Source organism: Microtus oregoni, unplaced genomic scaffold (genome assembly GCF_018167655.1).
Source record: "Microtus oregoni isolate MIOR12 unplaced genomic scaffold, Mior012 000008F_ref0000371, whole genome shotgun sequence".
NCBI lineage: Eukaryota > Metazoa > Chordata > Mammalia > Rodentia > Cricetidae > Microtus > Microtus oregoni.
In genome coordinates this window covers 48,164,226-48,181,598 of record NW_024543067.1, presented here as the reverse complement: position 1 = coordinate 48,181,598, position 17,373 = coordinate 48,164,226, and positions in this window count along the sequence as shown.

Sequence of the window (17,373 nt, the reverse complement as noted above, 5' to 3'; positions counted from 1 at the left end):
TCCCTGTGGTGCCCTTCAGGACTCAATACCCAGTGGCTAGCCAGCCACCGATTGCTGTCAACTCTGACAAGTCGAAGGCTTGGCGGATACCAGTCAGCTGCTAAGAGAGCCTCGACTAGGAGGCAGAACTGATTACTATTTCTGAAATAGTCCTATAACACACTTCAGAGCCCACCAGGAAAAACGTTGCCTGTGTGCACACATCTGGCTGCCTGTTTCCCTCTGTTAGGGCAACTGCAGTTTTGGTGTCGCCGTGGCAGACTTACCCCTCTGCTACTGAGTAGAGTAGAGAAAGCCCTCTTTCTTTTCTTTCCACTCCTGTGAACAGACAAAGGAGTTAAGGACTTGGCCTCCGAGAACCAGTTTGTGCAGACCACACCCAGCTGCCTGTGTGAGGTGGTTTGTAACAAGTGTACAGAAAGCTGTCTCGCTCACCTCTACCCACCCCGCAGTATAGTTGTACAATCCGCCAACCAGGTGGTGTCACAACAAGACAGGGAGTATGCACAATGGCCAGAGTAAGCTGCGGAGGGCAGCCGGGTTAGACTCTGAGGGCCGTTCTATTGACCTCACTCCAAGAGACGCCTCTCAGTGAGATGCCGGTTTCCTAGGAGGGCTTTCAGTCTCTTGCCCCGGGTGTAACCTTCTTCCTTACCGTGCTCTGACTATGACTGCAACCTTATGGACCTGTTTGAGTGCATACAAGCCGCTTTTCCCACGTGCTGGGTTCCAGGCGCTTCTGACTCCAGCTTATTCCTTGGCCCATCCTCTTTGGTTTGTTTCTTGCCTGGAGGGGTTGAAGACATTTCGCTGGTGAATTTAAGACCTGGGATTATCGTTCCTTATGTTTGGGAAGGCCCAGCCCAAGGGTACCTCCATTTACAAGCTCTTGGCTTATTCTCAGATGTGCAAAGCTTTTTTCTTTTTCTGATGAATCAAAGATGAGACAGGCGGGACCTTTATTATTATTTTTTAATTGACAGATACAGATTATACATACCTTAAGCATACCTGATGTTTCAGTCTTCACACAATGTAGAATGGTTACATTAGGCAAATTGGCATTTGCATTAACTCATATACCATTATTCTGTGGCTAGACTAAGAAAATCTATTCTCAGTAACTTAATTACTTAATACTCTAAAACCTGTAATTGCCATGTGTGCAATATTCTTAAACCTACTAATCTTAACTGAAACCTTTTTAAAATTTTTATTTATTTTTATTTCATGTGCATTAGTGTTTGACCTGCATGTATGTCTGTGTTAGTGTATTGGATCCTCTAGAACTGGAATTGCACACTGTTGTGAGCTGCCATAGGGTGTTGGGAATTGAACCCAGGACTTCTGGAAGAGCAGCCAGTGTTCTTAACCACCGAGTCATCTCTCCAGGCCTATGAAATCTTGAATCCTTTACCCAAAGTCTCTCCTGACCTAATCCCCCACCTCTAACGTGGTAATTACCATGGCAACAATGTACTTCTATCATACACTCAACTTCATTAGCATCCACGTACCAAGTAAGGACATGCCATGGTTGCCTTCGATTGCTGTCTCCCTTTTCCGCTTAGTATGATGACCTCCAGGCTCATTTCTTTTGTCCCAAATGATATGATTTTCTTCACTTTTGTGCCAAACAGTATTTCATCATAGCTATGTACGAGTCTCTTTAGCCACCTGTTAGTTGGATCCTAGGGTTGACAGCGTCTCTGCCATGTGAGGAGTGCTGACGTGAATACATGCAGGCCGATGTCTTTCTCCAGCAGTGGAGAGGAAAGGGCTTATGCTGTGTTTGTAAGCCGAGCTCTGCTCTTCCTCCAACTCTGCTTTCTCTTTGCACATACTTCCCAGGACCAGTGCTAGGCATCCAGGTGCCAGCTTCACAAGTTTCCTCTGGGACGTCACAGTAGGTAGCTTGTTCTAACGAATTCTGGAAGAAATTACTGAGTGGTTTCCCCAGCATCGCCTCATCCTCAGCATTTCTTAGTGCCTCTTAACCTCCTTTCTCCATTTGCAGGTCTTGCTAAGCAAATGCAGGACGATGCTCACCAAGGGCTCAGAGTTTAATGTTATAGGTGGCCTCTGGTCAATGTCCGAAGTTTTCCAGAGGAAGAGAAAGAACTTAGGCAAGTCTTTCAGAATCTGCCTGGATCAACTGACCCAAGAGATTTTGATGTTTGAGCTGGGCAGTGATGGTGTATGCCTTTAATCTCAGCACTCAGAAGGCAGAGGCAGGAGGATCTCCATGAGTTTGAGATTAGCCTGGTCTGAAGAACGAGGATAGCCAGGGATACACAGAGAAACCTTGTCTTGAAAAACAAGCAAACAAAAAAGTGTGTGTGTGTGCATGCGTGCGTGCTTGCATGTGTGTGTGTGTGTGTGTGAGAAAGAGAGAGAGAGAGAGAGAGAGAGAGAGAGAGAGAGAGAGAGAGAGAGAAAGGAGAGACCCTGCTCTGGGAGGCTTGGACAGAGCCTTTCTCCCCATGTTTCTAACCTACTGCTGCCTGTTTGGATCACCAGTCCTCAAACAACAACATGGAGACTTATTATTAATTATGAAAGCTTGGCCTTTTGCTCAGGCTTTTTTCCAACCAGCTCTTATAACTTAATTAACCCATATTTTTAATCTGCATTCTGTCACATGACTCAGTCATTTCTCCTCAGTAGAACACCTCCAACTTCCAAGTCTGCTGTTGAAATCTGCTTGCCTACACGCCTCCTGCTCTTCCTCTCTCTCCCTGGAATCCTACCTATCCTCTCCTGCCTAGCTATTGACCATTCGGCTCTTTATTACACCGGTCACAGCAATACATCTTCACACAGTGTACCCCATAACATACCCCCACACCCCACAACAGCTGTCCAATCAGGCTGTGAAGTGGGCTGATTCTTTCAGTTTTATGCAAGCCCATTGGTAAGAGAGAGACCAATGCCATTTGTCTTGCAGTAGTGCCCGGTCCCAGTCCCTGTAGAATCTTCCTTATAAGCTTGGCTTCTCTCTCCCAAACAAGGGCCTGCGATGGGCATGCCATTGGTCCCATTGAGGGTTTCTGAGGTGATTTCTCTGGCTCTGCTTCCACTGCGTGGATTCTTTCTGGGAGAAAACAGACTTCTGCTTTGAAGCCCACTGTAGGCCATCAGTGAACTCATCTAACCACGTGACTGTGTGCTGGGTCACTGTGTGTGCCAGATGGCACCCATGCTAACTTTAAAGATTTGCTAAGATATACCCAAACCACGCAGAATTCAGTAACGCATTGGGTCTCACAGTATGAGCCATAACCCCCAAACTCATCTGAACAGATTCATCAGAAGCAAGTTTTAAGTAGATCAGTTTGGAGTTTTTGCTCCTGCCTAAGTCTGTGGCTAGGTGAAAACCTACTCCTCTCACAATTGTCTGTAGACATTTCCCCGGCTTGACAGGAGCCAGAGATGAGTGTTGGGACAGAGCTGAAATGCATAAGTGCTTCGTTGCCTGCACTGTTGCTTTTCGACCCGCTCCCATGAGCCTCACTGCTCTCTCCACGGTTGTGTTTGCTGCCTGCTATGCTCTCTCCAGGGACAGAGGCATCCCTCTTCCTTGGCTCAGGTGACTCTGTGAGACACTGGACCCCAGAGTGCCCTGTGCCCAAGAGGCAGTGTCCTGTCTCCACTCCTTTTTCTCACACCTCAGCAGGACAGTGTGAAGTCACCTCCTAAGAGTGTTCTGTAACTAACCCCACCTTCTCGCCAGTCCAACCTGTTCCCTCCTCCCTCGCCTCTTCTTAATGCGCCTTTTGTAAGTGCTGCTGTGTCCTGCCATTTTCCCAAGAAGGACTCGATTCTTTTTTGTTCCCCTATTTAGAGCATAAATCCTTTGAGGCTGTTTCTCAGTTTACTGCTGACACTTCCTCTTTCTCTGCTGAGGTCTCCAAAGGCCTGCAATGGTGCAGGTAGAGGGTCTGTGCTCTCCTGGATTCCTGCTAAGTTGTTATTGTTATCTTTGTTGTTGTTGTTATTGGCTCTACAGAAATTTGCATTGCTTACTGCCGTGCAGCCTAAAGCCCCTTATCATAAAGCACTTCTGGTCCCTGACCATCCTCAGAGCAGCAGATCTGTCCATGGGGTTCAGGTTGTCTGTAGTTTTCAGTCAAAGAAAAGAGCTTCACTACCCTACTGAAATCCTCCCAGTACCTAGGGAAAGAATGCTGGGCACTTTCCCCTGGGGAAGCTGTGCAGAAAGAAGGGTGACAGGGAATCCATATTGATGGCCCTCTCCTTTGGAAAGAGTCTGGACAGGGCTTTGAAGAGATCCTTAAGTACTTTCCATCAAGAGTCCTGGGCAGTGTGAGCCGTGTGGGGCCTGGGGGAAAGGCAATACTTGCTGAGTATTTATCTAAAACAAAATTTAAAATCTGTCTAGAACAAAATGATATTGGATAGCTGGTGGGGAGTCATGGGGCTGTTTGGCCTGGGATAGCAAGAGGCGGAGTGGGAAGAAGAGCCCTAGAGTTGGGTAGAGTAGCTGGAAGGTGAAGGCAAGAATGTCTGAGCCATGCCTCTAGGCTTGGCTTTAGGATAGAGGCAAGCTCCAAAGCATGGGCTGGACCACAGTCAGAGACATGCTTTCTGTTCTGCAGAGTGGAAGCTGGTGGGGATGGCAGGGATTTGAAAGAGATCCCCGAGCGTGCAGAACCCGGGGCTCCAGAGAGCCATTAGTAGCCACAGCCACAAGCCGACAAGCATTTTAGCATGTGTTTTTGTGCCTACGTCTAAAACAGCACTGAGTGGGGGTTAAGAGTTGGACAAAGAGGAAGAGGAAGGGTGGCTTTGCCCTCAAGTGAGTTCAGATCCTAGGGAAGTTTATAATCTGTGGGCTTGAGGATGGGGCTATGTCTCCACTGCGTAGACATGCTCCCTTTCCCTGTGTTGTAATGGTGTTCATGACAGCTTACCTTACCGTGCTAGGCTGGCTAAGAAAGGGTTAAGGTCTTCTGCAGGCCCCTTGTACTCCTGGAGTGGTGATGCAACAGGTGTTTGCTAAGTTCACCTGAATGTCTCTAATCCCAGTTTGTCTCCCAGATCCTGGGCGGAGGGTGATCGGGGTAGGCAGACAGAGCCTGGTAATGCCATGTGTAATCTGGGTGTGGAGCCCAAGGTGCTTCAGCACCAGTCTGGTTTTGCCTCCTTGCATTCTGCCCTCATCTCTCCGATGGGCAGTGGACGCATCCTTTCTTGTCCACCATTCACAACCCATCCAGGTGTGCTCTGGAGTTGGTCTCTACCTGGCTGCTTTGGACTGGTCTGCAGGTCAGCTGCGCCTGGGAGGGGCAGGACGCCTTGCTTTCTAAGGGTCTGTGTAAATCTGTGTGACGGTCTCCTTTCGTGCCCGGCAGCCTGCCTGACTCCTTTCTTTCCCAAACCCTCTTCCATTCTGTTTATTTTTGTTGCGGATTTATTAGACACACCGTTAAAGTGCCCATTTAACTCTGTGAACTGTCATCATGCCTGCTTCATGAATAAGTTCATTCACGGACAAAACCCTTTAAACATTTTTTTAAGAAGGTGGGGGAGGCACGGGGGAGAAGAGGAGGAAATAGTGCCCCAGGTCAGTGAGGAGGCCAAAAGCACCCGAAACCCAAGCAGAGGCCCCTCCTACAGCTCAAGAATGTACCAAAGGCCCTCAGAGGTGCCTGGATTTACCCTGTTCATCAAGACGTGTGTCATCGCTCCTTCACGATGCTGGGGTCTAGAGTTCATTCCTTTGTTTTGCCTGCTAGACAACACACAATTTGAGGCAGGCTGAGTGGCGGCTGTGCACCTGTTCAAAAACGCCTGCCAAGAACCTCAAGACATGCCAGGCCGAATCCTCATCCCTTTGGGATCAGACAGCAGCTCCCTTCATCCAAATTCCCTGGGTTCCTTCAGTGTCTCTCTCCTTCAGGTGGCCTTTCTTTCTCACTTGGATCCTCACTCGAGTAAGTCGCTTGGCTGAAAGCAGCAAGGTTCAGATCGGCTGTCTTTTCCAACATATCCCGACAACACACTAGGTTCTACAGTGGGGACTTTCCAGTGCCAGGCTAATTCCCTTAGCAGACCAAGGACGTAGGCCTCATTGCCGTGTCCGTTTTAGAGATGGGGAAACTGAGACCTAATATGGCTAGGGAGTTTGTGCAGCTGCTTGACGCAGCTAGAGATCTGCTGTTTCCCCACACCAGGCCCCAACCTAAGAAGGTTGATTCCAGGACAGAGGAGCATGGCCCTGGCAGGCCCTGTGCGCCCTCACACTCCCGGCAGGCCGTGCGCGCCCTCACACTCCCCGCAAGCGTCTTTGCCTCTGCTCCCACACAGCGGAAATAAGGACCCCATTCCTCATAGGTTGGGGTGAACTCTCCCCCCCCACCATAAACATGACAAGTCGGCGTTCTTTCTCACCTCTTTGGTTATGTGTCCAGAGGCTCAAGAGACTCAAGGGGTGCTGAAGTGGGCTGCCGTTTGCAGTAACCTTGGGAGCAGGTACTAACATCCGGACGAACTTGGAGGGAGAAGTCTCATCTAAAGCAATGAAACAGGACTTCTGACTTGCAGTGTTCAAGGTTGTGGCTGTTTATATCAGGGAGGGAGGAAAATCTGGGACCAGAGGACCACTCAAATGTAGAGCTCCTTCTCACAGCTACAGATCCAGAGGCCACTCTTCTCCAGGTGTCCTTGGAGTGACCTCTGAGATCCCAGCAGTCTTCACGTACTGTTCCCGTTTCCAGGGTCAGCCCCCAATCACCCCAGGCCACCTCTTCCTTCCCCCGGCTGTCCACTTCTTCATCGTTCTGGTTTTTATTCCAGCCACTGCTTTCTTTTCTCGGGCACTTTGTTTTCAGTTGGTCTTCAAGGCAAACATGGTAGAAGATAGGAACTCCCCACTCTATACGATCCCATGAAAACAGCCACTCCCAATGCAAATACGAAGAATCCTCAGGGGCACAGCAGCCTGCCATGGCTGCTCTGACTGCTTTCTGGGATGGCAAATGCTGGCTCTTGTCATCAAGGCAGCTGTGTGTGTCCGGATCCTGGAACATGGCTGTGTGGGTCGCAGGAGCCAAAGACATCAGTTTCCTTATAAAGGTGAAGGGACTTTCCAGAATCAGGTCAGTTTTAGACTTAGCATCGAGCTCCATGTAAAACACCAGACCATGGTGGTAAAACACCAGCTAAGGCCTAGTGGTAAAATACCAGCTCAGACACTGTGGTAAAACACCAGCTGAGACATGGTGGTAAAACACCAGACCACGGTGGTTAAACACCAGCTGAGACACTGTGGTAAAACACCAGCTGAGACATGGTGGTAAAACACCAGACCACGGTGGTTAAACACCAGCTGAGACACTGTGGTAAAACACCAGCTAAGGCCTAGTGGTAAAACACCAGCTGAGACTGGGTGGTAAAACACCAGGTAAGACACGGTGGTAAAATACCAGGTAAGAGAGGGTGGTAAAACACCGGCTAAGGCCCAGTGATCCAAAGGCAGCCTGCTTTTCCTGTCAGGAGAACTAAAAAATGTTCATAGTGTAATGAAGGATCTGGGAGCTAAACTCAGGTGAGTTTGAAAAAACATTTTTACTCATTTTTATTAGTGAACATTAATGGCACAATATGGAGATTTTATTATGACAGTTTCATATCTGTATATGATGCCCCTAGAGAGTATTCATTCCCCATCTTCCCTCCCTTATGTTCCCCTATTTCTTCCCAAACATTCCTCTTTTTATTTTCATGTTTTTACCTTAAAAAATCTAGATTCTGTATATGAGAGGAAACACATTGTCTTTCGGAGTTTGGTTAATTCGGTTTACCCTGAGGATTTCTGGTTCTTTATATTTTTCTATAGAGGGCAGACTTTTATTCTTTACGGCTGGATAATATTTAATTAGTTGTGTATATATCACATTTTATCTACCCATTCACCTGATGTGGCCATCTAGGATACTTCTACAGTTCTGGTGTGGTCAATACTGCTCCAGCTGCAGGTATGGTCGGCGGGGGGGGGGGGGGGGTGGGGAGGGGGCTACTGCTCCTGTGTGCTGATGGATTCATTTGTGGGCATTCCATGGAGCATCACAGCTGGAGAACATACAGCAGTACTTTTAGCTTTAAAGATTCATTTTTAAAATGTATGCATAAGTACACATATATGTATGCGTATCTGCTTTAGTTTGTGTGCACCTTGTTTGTGCAGGTGCCCTTTGGCGCCAGAGCGCATCGGCTTCCTTGGAACTGGAGTTACAGGTGACTGTGAGCTAGGAACCCAGCCTCGTCCTCTTTAAGAGCAGTGTGTTGGTTAGATATTGGTCAGTTTGACAAACTAGAGTCAGTCGGGAAGAGGGAATCCCAGTTGGGGAATTGCCTCTGTCATACTGACCTGTGGGGACATTTTCCTAGTTAATGATTGATGTGGGAGACTCTGGTCCACTGTGGGCAGTGTTACCCCTGGGTACTGCTTCCTGTAAGAAGGCAAGCTCAGGAAGTCAGTAAGCAGCCTTCCTCTGTGTTTTCTGCTTCTGCTCCTGCTTGAGTTCGCACCTTGACTCCCTCACTGATGGATTGTGGTCAGGATGTATAAGCCAAATAAACCCTTTCCTCTTTAAGTCACTTTGGTCTTGGTGTTTGCAACAGAAAGCAAACTGGGATGGGCAGTAAACATTCTAACCATGGAGCCATCTCTCCAGCTCCTATTTTCCTCCGTTTGAGGAAATACCACACTGGTTTCCGTACTGGATGGATCGGTTCATGTTTATCAGCAATGTATAAGGGGTCCTTCCTCCACAGCATCTTTGATTTGCTGTTTCATCTTCATTAATTTTTTTATAGCTATTTATTTTATGCGTATGAATGTTTCGATTGCATGTATGTCTGCACACCATGTGTATGCCCAGTGCCTGAAGACCTCAGAAAAGATCTTCTGAAACTAGAGTTATGGATGGTGTGAGCCACCACATGGGTGCTGGAAATCGAAGCCTGGTCGGTTGCAAGAACGAATGTTCATAACAGATGAACCATTGCTCTAGCATCTTCTTTTATGCCTGTCTTATGTTTCCAAGCTGGCCTAGAATTTATTATGTGGCTGAAAATAGATTGGACTTCTGATTCTTTTGTTTCCACTTCCCAAATTCTGAAATTACAGATATGGACCAACATTCTAGTTTACATGATGCTGAGAATTGAGCTCAGCTCTCTGTGCATCCTAGGCAAACGCTCTACCAATGAGCTGCATTCTTAGCCTCTTTTCATTTACTTTTTAAAAAAAAAATTGAGGTTTTTTTTATTATTTTAGAATTTTATACATGAGTACTGCATTTCCATAATTTCCACCCCTCCCTCTTCCTCTTCCTCTACCTCTCCTTGGGTCCCCTGTAAGCAACTCCCTGTTAAGTTCGTGACCTCCTCTATAAGTACTATTTTTACACACACACACACACACACACACACACACACACACACACACACACTACTGACCCCATTTATCTTTACTCTTACGTATGTATGTTTAGGGTTGACCCTTTGGGACTGGATAATGTCTCAGGGTCCTCATCCCTACAGAAGACTGTTTCTTCCTATCTCAGCAGCCGTGATGGCCTGTAGGCCTCCATCGAGGCACGAGCCCTACTTGTCACCTAGTGTTCCACTGTGCAGGTCTTGGTTAGGCAATGATGTTGCTGCTGTGTCTAGAAAACACAATTTGGCAGCAATCATTCTGGTCCTCTGGCTCTTACGTTCTCTCTGCCCTTGCTTTACGTTGTACTCTGAGCTGTAGATGTGCCAGTTGGGTATAGGCTCCCCGATGGCCACTTAGTCTCTGCATTTTGACCAGTTCTAAGTCTCTGTAGTTGCCTCTGTCTGCTGACAAAGAAGCCGCTTTGATAAGGAGTGAGAGCTACCATTTGGCATAATGTTGGCTGTAGTTTGTTGTATGCATTCTCTATCATGTTGAGGCAAGATCCTGCTACCCCTAGCTTCTTTGGATATTTAATTTTGTCAAAGGCTTTTGCTGCAGGTATTGATATGATCATGTGACTTTTGTCCTTGATTCTATTTGTGTGCTCTGTTACATTTATCAGCCTGCAAAGACTGAACTTCCCTTGTATCTACAATGAAAACAGTTTGAACACATATTTTAAATGTGTTGTTGAATCAGCTTTGCTGACATTTTAGTGAGTATTTTTGTGTTTGTGTACATAAGAAAGGTCATCTAAAATCTCTCCCCACTTCTTTTCTCCCCATGTCTTCCTGAATCTTTATCCTGTTTTGGTATCACAGTAATCCTTGCCCCACAGGGCGAATTTGGAAGTGTGTCTTTCATTCTTATTCAGTTTTATATTCTGAGGAGACTGGTGGTAGGTAATTCTCATTTAAAGCTCTTATAGAATTTGATAGTGACTCCATTCAGCACTGGCCAGGCCTTTGCTGGGAGACATTTTATTAATGCTTCAACCTTATTGCTTGTTACTGTTCTGATTATGTTGTTAGTGCCTCTTGGTTCAGTGTGGTCACATATGTCTAGAAACATCTCAATTTATTCCAGATATTCCAATTTATTCCAACATATGTTCTCAAAATATTCTCTAAAAATCTTCTGGATTTCATTGACATTTTATAACAACCCCCCTTTTTTCTCTAATTATTAATTTGGGTCAATTGATTTTATTGATCTTATTTATATTTTCAAAGAACTTATTCCTTGTTTCACTGATTCTTTCTATTCTTTAATTTCTGATATGATCCTTACTCTTTCTTCCTGTCTACTAATTTTGAATCTGACTTGCTTTTATTTTCCTAATGATTTGAGGTGCATCATTAAGGCATTTACTTGAGATCTGACATTTTAATGCTAATATTCATAGCTAAAACTTGCCTCTTATAACACCATCTCTGCATTCCAAAGGGTCTGCTAAGTTGTGTTTCCATTTATAGTTCATTCTAAGTGTTAAGGATATTTGTTTTATTTTTGTGTATGTGATTATGCATGTGTATATATACTTTTTGTACATGAGAGTGCATGCATGCCATAAGGTATGTGCGTAGAGGACAGGAATAACCTTGGGTATTAGGTCATCTTTGCATCGATTGAGGGGATATCTCTGTGTGGTTTGCTACTGCTCTGTGTATTCCAGAATAGCTGGCTCATGAGATTTGGTGTGGGGGATGGGTGGTTCTCCTGTCTCCAACTCCCTACTCATATTAGGGGACTTAATATATAATATGTAATATGAACATATTACAAAAACATGTTTGCTACATATGGTTTTCATATGGGTTCTAGGGATCTGAATTTGGATTGTCAGGCTTGTATGACAAGTGCATTTACTTACTGAGTCATTTCTCCAGCCTGATTCTATAAAATTTCAGATTCTTCTGCCTTCTTCAGTGGTACTCATCGAAAGGTATCCTGTTCAGTTTTCATGTGCTTATGAGGTTTCTTTTGCTAGATCTATTCTGTTACGATTTGTTAAGAGATCATTTGATTTTTAAGTGAATTTCAGTATCATATAAAATGTGATTTATTTTGGACAAAGTGTCATGAGTTACTGAAAAGAGCATGTATCATCATTGTTGGGTTAAATAATCTGTTAAGTCTATCTAATCTGTGGAACAGGTGTAACTTTGAAGTTTCTTGTTGAACTTTTTTCATCTGAATGATCTATTAATGTTAAAGTTTTGCTTTGGTTTTTTTTGTATCTGAACCTCTCTGTCCATTATGCTCAGTTATGTTTGCTTTCTGAAGTCAGTGTACCAATATTCTTTGGTGTATTTATTTTATTATTCAATATTAATTGATTCAACCAATTTATTTATTTGAATTTTTGAGACAGGGTTTCTCTGTGTAGCCTTGCATGTTCTGGAACTCAAAGATCTGATTTTCTCTGTCTTCTGCTGAGACTGAAGGTGTGAGCTACCATGCCCTGCTCTACATTCTACATTCCATGTATTTAGATCACACATATATATATATATATATATCTTCCTTATATAATGTACAATATATATAATATATATGCATTTAGACCTTCCATATTCATATGTGATGACCTTTATCCCTTGACTACTCTTGGTTTGCTTTCTGCTTGTTCAGCTATGACAATGACTTCTTTGTTTGCCCCTGAATCCCATTTGTTTGGAATATCATCTATCCTTTCAGTTCCTACCCTTTTCTTCTTTGTCAGTAGGATGAGTTTCTTGAAGACAACAAACATTTGGGGCTTGCTTTTCCATCCATCCGTTCAGTCTGCATATTTTAATTGGGTAGTTAAGACCATTTACATTGACTTATTATTGCAAAAAGCATATAGAATTTCTCCTCTCTTCATCTTAGATATTTCTAGATTACTTAAGAGATTTTGACTATTTGCTGGTTCTCATTTGCTTTTCTACACTACTAGTAAGTGTTTTTATTTTCTGAGCTTTCTTATTTGTATACATCTTTCTTCCTCTTCTCCATGTGTATGCCTTTAAGTTTCACCTGTAACAGTCACTGTTCCTAAGATGCTTTAGTTTGTGGTTATTATGGAAATTATTTCTCCTTTGATGTTGAAGGATAACTTTTCTAGATATGGTAATCTGTGTTGTCAAGGACTTGAAATAGATCAGTTTTATAGCTTAAACTACATCATTTCATGGTCTCCTTGCCTTTGGGACTTCTGCCAAGAAGTCTACTCTTATTCATATGTTTATTTTATAAGTAACTTGGGCCTTCTCTCTTGAAGTTTCTATTTCTTGTGTCCCCCGTGGCATTTATTTTTTACGCTGTATTTATTTTATTAACTTTTCTTCATTTTTGAAATTGAAATTGAATTCCAACATTTCTCCCTTCTCTTTTTTCTCTTGGAAGTTCAGAGTCTAAGCCTTCCCATGTACTCTTTTCTCCCCACTCTCCTTCAGACCCATGACCTCATTTTTGTTATTGTTATTACATACACATATGCATTTGTATATTGTCTTATTTAGGGTTATTACTGCTATGGTGAAACACCATGGCCAAAAGTAAGTTGGGGAGGAGTCTATTTTTCTTACACTTCCACATTGCTGCTCATCATGAAAGGAAGTCAGAACAGGAGCTCAAACAGGAGTGGAACCTGGAGGCAATAGCTGATGCAGAGGCCATGAAGGGGAGCTGCTTACTGGTTTGTTCCTCATGGTTTGCTCAGCCAGCTTTCTTAAAGAAAGGACCACCAGCCCAGGGATGGCCCCACCCACAACAGGCTCCATCAATTACTAATTAAGAAAATTTCCTAAAAGCTTGCCTACAGCCAGACCTTATGTAGACATTTTCTTAATCAAGGTCCCCTCCTCTCGAATGACTTTAGTTTGTGTCAAGTTGACACAAAACTTGTGTGTGCATGCGCACGTGCACACACACACTGCCAAATATGATTTGCTGAGTCCATATAACTTTACTTATGTGTATGTGTTTCAGAGTTGACCTTTTAGTACTGGACAGCCAATTGGTGTGTTCTTCCCTGGGGAGGACCATCTCTCCTGTTGGCAACTTCATTCAGCTGCCTATAGTTCTTTGTGCTGTGTTGCAGCTTCGTGGGCTTTTCCCTGTCCAGTTGGGCATGTTCCCTAGTGCCATCTTTGTTCAGCTCATGTCTGGGTGCTCATTTTAACTGTAGTAGAACATCATTTCTGTTTGGGATCCTAAGTGCTTCCTATACTTAAAAGTCGAAATCATTACCAAGGTTTGCAAACCTTTCTGCTACAATATCATTGAATAGACTTTTCTATGCCTTTATTCTGTGTTCTGGCTCCCTCTCCTATACTACAGACTGTAAGTTTGATCTCTTAATCGTATCCTAGCATCTTGAATGTTGTGTTGATGACAACCTTTCTCTCTGCCATCTGAAATCAAGAACTCCTCAACTTTGTTTTGTGTCTCTGGCATTCTTTCTTCTACCTGGATTGATTTAACCATTTAGTTTTTGAAATTTGATTCACTGAGTTTTTTTAAACACTATTTTTTAAATTTAATCACCATCATTATTTATGATTATTATTATTATTATGTTCTTTGCCTGCATGTTTGTCTGTGTGAGGGTGTCAGATCCTGTCGAAGTGGAGTTACAAACAGGTGTGAGCTGCCATGTGGGTGCTGGGAATTGAACCCAGGTCCTCTGGGAAAGCATCCAGTGTTCTTGACTGCTGAGTCACCTCTACAGTCCCATTATTGAGCTTTTTATTTCCAGAATTTTATTTTGTTTTTTCCTCTAGAATTCCTGTCTCTTTGTTGCGTTTTCCTCCAACCTCCAGTCTCTGTAAGTTCTCCAGCCAGACTGGCACAATCTAATGATCCCTTGGGCCCAGACTTAGAGCTCAGAGTCCTGCCTAGGAGCAAACCACAAAGGACAAGAGATGAGCTCTGGAGGCAGCCCATCGGCCAAGAGCTCCTAGCCCTCAACCTCTCAGGTCCCTACAGGCGATGGACTCATTGGGTAGCTCTCTGCTACCTGCCCTTCTCAGCAGTTTTAGGTTCAACTGTTCCTCCGCTCCATCTCTTAGCATTTCTCACCCATCTCCTGTTGCAAGGTGTTCCCAGGCTCGCTGACTTCCAATTGTCCCCTACTTTTAAGTCCCCATAGTAGCTCAGTCTCAAACAATGAGCCCCTTCTCAAGAAGACAGCCATTACACACTCTGAAACGCAGGGAGCAGCCCAATGACATTTGTGTCTGATATTAGCCTGCCATACTAGAGAAGTCGTGATCACACCAACTGGTCCCACTTGATTCAAGGTTTCTCCTGTTGGCCAGGAATGCCAGTGTGCTGCTGGGCAGACTGGCTTACTCTGTGGCTGTGCCTTTGGTTCTCCCCTCCCGCCTCCAGAGGAGTTTCTGGCTGTTGCCTATTTCCCTCTGCCTCACTTTTCACATTTGAATCATATTTGTACTGATAACAGTAATGAGTAAAACTTAGTAAATCTGACACAGGTATTCTTCATCATTTTCCTGGCATTGTCAGCTTTCTGAAAGAACCAACTCAATTTTTGAAAGATGAATTAGGGAAATGTAGCTGGTATTGGCCTGGGATAAAGGCCCTGTTTGAGCTAGGAGCAAGTATGCCTCCCATGTTTCTTTCATCTATGAACTTCTCCATATTGTCTGTCTCCTTGGCCCTTTTGTAATTTATTTGTCAATCAGATTCACTGTTTTCATGAATGTATGAACTTTAGCCATTGACTGCTAATATCGGTGTGAATTCATTTGTCTCCAAAAACAATTGCTTCTTAGCTCTGCCTTTTGAAAAAAAGGCAAGCAATAATGGCTAACCCAGTAGTACTTAGATGATCCTCTTCAAAATGTCCTCCCTCCAAATAATAGCTAGGAGTCTTAGAGAGGTGACTCATCCCAGATCTAGAGTGGGACTTCTGCAAGTTTGGCCTGAAATGTCTTGTTAGACCAGGAAGCAGTGGGGCTGTAGAACACTACTAAGTCATGCCAAAGGAATGGGGGCCAGAGGAGCTGGATCCAAGATGCTTTCATTGACTGAAGTGGATGATGTGAGTTGAAACCAGTAAGAATTATAAGCATGACTGAAGTACATTGGATATGCACAAATCCATGTATTCAGAATTTAATATAAAATTAATTCATCCCCAAAGAAGGCTAATAAGAAACCAACTCATGCTTTTGAAAACTAATAAGGAGATGACATGAGACATTTATCTTCTATGAAAGATGCTTCTAGTGTCTAAATAACTAGTGACAGAAAGCTGTTCCCTGGGAGCTAAGAAATGATGTGAGCGATCATTGCCAATGGATATTAGAGCCACAGGGAAATAAGGAGACATTAACTCTGTCCCAGGAAAAGTCCACAACATAATTTAGGACAGACTTCTGCAAAACAGGAATCAAGCTAGACTCTGATTGAACTTCTAGACCAAAATGTCAATATGTCAATATATATATATATATATATATATATATATAACAAAAGACTGAGGAATGTGTTAAAACTTGCCCCAGAGACACAGCCCGCAGAATCCACACACTCTAATGATGTACTTTATGTAGACTTCCATAGCTTCACTCTCTCAGAGCAAATCACTGTTGACGTCAGCCCTGGTTTCTGTTAGTGTAACAAAATACGCATGCTCTTTTTATGAAGAAATGAAATGAGGTTTACAGCTGTGGGAGCTGAAGTTCAAATACTAGGCTCATTTGTGGGCCTCTCCTGGCTGTGCCACCTCCTGGAGGGTGGTAGGAAATGAAAGATAAACCAGACAAGAAGCCAGAGAGTGGTTAGAGGCCCAAATCCATGAGCTTAAGATCAGTTATTATTATGGCCTAACAATGAGCTGTACCTTTTTTTTTTTTTAAAATCTCTTCCATACCACCAAAATGGAGGCTGAACTTCCAACTGTAAGCCATGATCTATATTCAGAGGACCTTGTGCAGACCCGTGCAGGTCCTGTGTCTGGTACTCCATCTCTGTGAGCTCCCATGAGCTTTGATTATGCTGATTTAGAGGGCTGTGTTTTCTTGGTATTCTCCATCTCTTCTGCCTCTGACATCCTTTCTGCCTTCTCTTCCACGGGTTTCCCTGAACTCTCAGGGGAGGAATTTGATGGAGACAACTTCTGTAGGGTTGAGTCTTCCAAGGTCTCTCACTCTCTGCATAATGTCTGGCTGTGTGCCTCTGTATCTGCTTCCATCTGCTGAAGGAGGAAAGTTCTCTGAAGATGGCTGAGCAAGGCACTAATCTATGAGTATAGAAATGTCATTATCAGCTATTCTGTCACTACATTTTCTTTTTTTAGAACAAACAGTAGTAATTGGCTTTACCCTAGGTTCCCAGGCTATCTAGTATCAGGTCACCCAAACTGTGTTGGGTATAACGAGTTCCATCTAGTGGAGTGGGTCTTAAGTCAAATCAGATATTGATCATTTACTCCCACAAGCTTGGTGCCCCCACTGCCCAAGCGTAACTTGCAGGCAGGACACCATTGTAGCTCAAAGGATTTGTGGCTGGGTTGGTGTTTCCATGTCTCCTTTAGTAATGTGCCGAGTACCTTCCTGTACCAAAGATGCTAGCATGCAGGGGTGAAGGCTCTTTGTAGGCACAAGCTTGACTTCACCATATTCAAGGAGTTGTGTAGCTGCTGACTTCAGCAAAATGGAGCCTTGCTGTTAATTTGTGGAGTGCAAGCCTATCGTCTGGGCAACAACCTGTGTTGTTTGGGAATTTCCATGAGGCATCTTTGGCAAAAACTCAATTAGGTGTAACCCAAACCTAATAAGAGATGGCTATCTGGGTCTCGGTCTCCCCCATTATCTGGCTATTTCATTAGGATCACCTTCGTGTGTGTGTGTGTGTGTGTGTGTGTGTGTGTGTGTGTGTGTTAGGAAGCTTCT